Below are 5,000 nucleotides of genomic sequence, written 5' to 3'. Positions count from 1 at the left end.
AAATATAACAAAACTTGAAGCAGACCAAACAACCCTACATAAAAAGTACTTAACATAAAACAACCAGACTTACTCTATTTTGTTGATGTCACTTGAATGAGAAGGATAAGAATCTTCTATATTGCTAAGTCTAAGAGTCCCAGCAGAGTTGGTAGAGACAGCTACAAGGATGTCTTGCTCAATGGCCATAGGAAACACAGCATAGCCACAGTAGTCTACATGTTCTCCAATTAGATTCACCCTGACAAACAGATTATATCTCTTGTATTTTGAAGATATTCATTCTCATTCATACCTTTTATACAAACAGATTAACATCGAACATATGACTGACAAAAATACCAGTAGCTTGAAAGCACTGAAATGAAAATATTTTTAATTTAATGTTTGAAATTTAGTTATTAGATGATTTTTTTCCCTTCACACATAACTTTATATTTGTTTTCAGAGCTTAACTAAAAGATATAATTTTAAAATATAACTTCATTTATACATTCAATTTCATTAATTTAAGACATATTTTCCACTGGTTCAGGTATAACTGAATACATCCAAATTAGCAAGAAAATGTACATAATATAACACTTGTATTACTGCCATGGAAAACAAACAAACAATACAATATACACTTTTAAATAGCAATTGCATAAAAAGAAAACTTCATCCTCATTTTTAGTTTATTTTATCAGGTTTTCTTTACTTTAGACAGGTATTTCATAAAGGGTTCCTTTAAGTAAATGTAAAAAGTCCAACTAACAAGCATTTGTATGAAATGTTAAAAGAAGAAGAAGAAAGAAGAAGAAGAAGAAGAAGAAGAAGAGAAGAAGAGAAAGAAGAAGAAGAAGAGAAAGAAGAAGAAGAAGAAAAAAAAAGAAAAAAAAAAAAACAAAAAAAAAAAAAAAAAAAAAAAAATATAATATATTATATATAATATATATATATATATATATATATATATATATATATATATATATATATATATATGATAACAGTATGAAAAAGCAAATAGCTCACCTCCCTGGTGCCCTAGCAAAGAAGTCTGGTGTCTTAGTATACTTTTCTTTGAACTTTTCCTGGAGGCTGGCCAGTCGCTCTGCTTGCTTGCCCTCTGTGGGAAACTTTTGTATGGGAGGACATTCTGTACTCATTTCTGTAAAAACAAGACTTCCTGTTAAATACCAATTATATAATCTTATACATGGTATTTCTCTATAATATTCACTTTAGCAAGAATAATATATTAAATAAAACAGTAATCTATGAAAATCTAAAAATCACATGCTTAATTTACCAGGAAATTTATTATATTCACATCACATACTGCATAAATACAAACAGGCTCAAAGGATTTATGAATCATCTATAACAAAGTTTATGGATGTGGATCCTATAAGATTAACTTACTTCTCACGTGTGGATTAAAAGGGATCGCAATGGATACTGCGAGTCTTCTGTACTTAATCTAATGCATGTATCTGGGTCTAAAATTACCAACTTCCTATCCCATAGTTTCTGAAGAGAGTTTCCATTATTCTGTCATAGGTAACTATCTTCTGAATCAAATCATGAATTAGTGGAATTATTTTGCTTGTACCATGTCATTATAATCATTTTTGACATATCAATCTGGGTTAAATTCTAAAATTAGGCAAATAACAAAATCAAAATTTGGCAACTAACTGCAACCAAAATTAAATCAGATAATTCTAACAATGTTATCAGTTAAGTCCTTGAGATAGCTCTGATAATAGCTTACAGTCTTTCAAGATATCTAAAGTACTTTATAAACAACCAATAGATAGATAGATAAGTAATAGATAGACAAATAGACAGAAAGATAGAAAGATAGATAAACAGATAGATAGAGATGGATGGATGCATATATACTGACACACAGATAGATAGAGATGAATAAATATAAACATTTACACACACACACACACACATATATATATAAAGATATATAAAATATATATATATATATATATATATATATTATATATAATATATATATATATTATATATATATATATATATATAGACAGATAGATAGATAGACAGATATAGATAAATACAGATAGATATAGATATAGATAAATACAGATAGATATAGATATAGATACAGATAGACAGACAGATGTACAGATACAGATATATAGATTTAGACGCAGATATAGTTTCTATAGACAGCTAGATACTCCCTCACTCCTCACTCACCTGCTCACTCACTCACTGATTCTCACTCACAAACACACACATACATACATACATACATACATACATACATACATACATACATACATACATACATACATACATACATACATACACACACACACACACACACACACACACACACACACACACACACACACACACACACACACACACACACACACACACACACATACAAACTTCAGTTTTTCAGTAACATCATATGTACAGTAAAAGTATATTACATGTGAGATTAGAATCTGATATGCCCAATCTTGCCTCTAACTGGTACAATCAAGTCATTGTTTCATTTGATAACTCTACTGACAATGCTTATTAAATGAACTGCCCCATAAGGCCTAGTAATAAGGAATGAAAGGAAATATGGATTACACAGAAACTTTAATAATTTTATGGTTATTTATATCAGGAATAAGGCAAGTTTTGACTTGGTAGTAAGCATACATCTGTCATTCAGAGAATTAGAAATGGCAATTCCTGAAATTATTTATTCAGAAACAGAAAAGCTAAAATCAGGTTGGTGATAACAGCCATTCATAATTCAATATTTAGGTATGAAATCAAATATATTGTGGTAATAATATATGTACACGATCATGATATACATCATGATAAAAAAAATATATATATATAAAAATTCTTCACTTTCCCTTTCATCATTACATATGAATAAACTTAGCACTGATTTTAAGTTGCCTTTAAGTTGCTATTTTGAACTAATGATGGATATATTCTGGGAATGCATCTAATTAGCCCCTCTATGTGCCAGCCATTATCTATCACCATGAGTGGCTTTCTGTTCAGTCTCATGTACAACATTTCTGTGAGTACTTAAATTAACTACAAATATCAAACACAATGGTAAGTTAACGAGGCTCCATCATGTATGTGTGTATCTGAGTGTTTTTAATAATAAATAAATGAATAAATAAATAAATAAATAAATTTGTGTGTGTGTGTGTGTGTGTGTGTGTGTGTGTGTGTGTGTGTGTGTGTGTGTGTGTGTGTGTGTGTGTGTGTGTTGTGTGTGTGTGTGTGTGTTGTGTGTGTGTGTGTGTATCTGTTTTGGTTTGTTGTGTGTTTGTTTTTTTGTGTGTGTGTGTGTGTGTGTGTGTTGTGGTGTGTGCTGTGTGTGTGGTGTGTGTGTGTGTGGTGTGTGTGTGTGTGTTGTGTGGTGTGTGGGGTGTGTGTGTGTGTGTGTGTGTGTGTGTGTGTGTGTGGTGTGTGTGTGTGGTGTGTGTGTGTGTGTGGTGTGTGGTGTGTGTGTGTGTGTGTGTGTGTGTGTGTGTGTGTGTGTGTGTGTGTGTGTTTGATATTACTCTGTGTCATCCCTACATTAAGTTAGTACCGGATCTGACACACTCCAGTCAAAAAGGTCATGGCAAGCCACTAATACAAGCTGCCAGATTCGGTAAGAAATACAAATCCTGCAGCTCATCAGGTGCTGTTCTCCTCTCTGGTAAATCGACTGCGTCAGTTTTATATATTATGGATAATCAATAAAACATAAATATATTATATGCTTGACCATGCCTGATCGCCCGCTGGTACACGTCTAATGCCACGAAGTGAGATAAGAAACGCTATCACTCAGATTATCAACGTGAACACTGCCTTAATACCTTTTACTTTTTGGCGACTAGGTCCAGTCAGCGGTGGTGAGGATATTACTTCTGGCATCGTGTAGGCACAGGTGTTCAGGTGTTGCAACAACTGTGTTTGTGTATACGTCGACAGATTTGTTCGGATGTCCTGGCCGGAGCTTAAAAAATATAAGGATTAACTTTAGTGTTTCTATATATATGAAAGGTAAGATATCCAAGAAAAGACAATTTTATTTCGTGTTTTATGATATTACATCACCGGGTTTTAAGAAATATACTTGGCTTAGCGGAAATTAATATGAGCAAAATTAGTAACTTTAAAAGCCCTCGGACACAATCATAACAAACGATGGATAACTGTCAAGAAGATTTGTGTTTTTACGGGATAGCAATTCTGTTTTTTTAGGTTTTGGTGAATATTACTTTTTTTGTTTCTTTTATTTATTTTTTCTTATATAGAATAATGGTTATTATCTTTACTTTAATAGTAATTACGTCCATATTCTTCGTTACAGAAAATGAAAACACTTGTATAGTAGTTTTTCCTGTTCACAGAGAAAAAAATATGAGCAATGAGGTCTAAGTTTCGGGCAAACTGTATTTACTGGAGAAAGAACATACAAAGAAAATATAATCCTGTCTAATAGGCATGCATTTCTGTTTCTTATGGTATATATATATATATATATATATATATATATATATATATATATATATATATATATATATATATATATATATATATAAGAGAGAGAGAGCGGGGAGAGGGCGGGAGGGAGAGAGGGAGAAAGAGAGAAAGAGAAATTCTATGTTCTGATGGCTGCCTATCAAAATACTGTGTGTTTTTTTGTGGATTTAGTTTCAGGCCATTCATATCTTACTTTTTTCTTCTTCTTCTTCTGTTAGGTCTGTTTGTTTTTTCTATCAATTCATTTAGGTTGTTAACAGAGGCAGCGTGAAGGAATTGAGAGTCCTCGGCGTACTGAATAAGAAGACAGTTTCTTGCAATTGATGACAGATCATTAATGAATATAATAAATAAGATTGGCCTAGGATGGATCTTTTTGGAACACCGAACGAAATTGGTTGCTTTGATGATACTTTTTCATGGATTTTGAACTGATTGTGTTCTCGCAGACAGGTAACTGAACAAAAATTTTT

The 5,000-nt window shown here is 31.9% G+C and overlaps 1 pseudogene; it reads right to left on the bottom strand.

Moving 5' to 3' along the window:
- LOC119578192 overlaps positions 1 to 3,977 on the bottom strand; it is a 10,188-nt pseudogene extending 6,211 nt beyond the window's left edge.
- Positions 3,978 to 5,000: the final 1,023 nt, after the last annotated feature.

The sequence above is a fragment of the Penaeus monodon genome, chromosome 2, assembly GCF_015228065.2.
Source record: "Penaeus monodon isolate SGIC_2016 chromosome 2, NSTDA_Pmon_1, whole genome shotgun sequence".
In the NCBI taxonomy this organism is placed as follows: Eukaryota; Metazoa; Arthropoda; class Malacostraca; order Decapoda; family Penaeidae; genus Penaeus; species Penaeus monodon.
The sequence above is the reverse complement of the archived record's forward strand: the minus strand, read 5'-3'. Positions and strand labels throughout refer to the sequence as shown.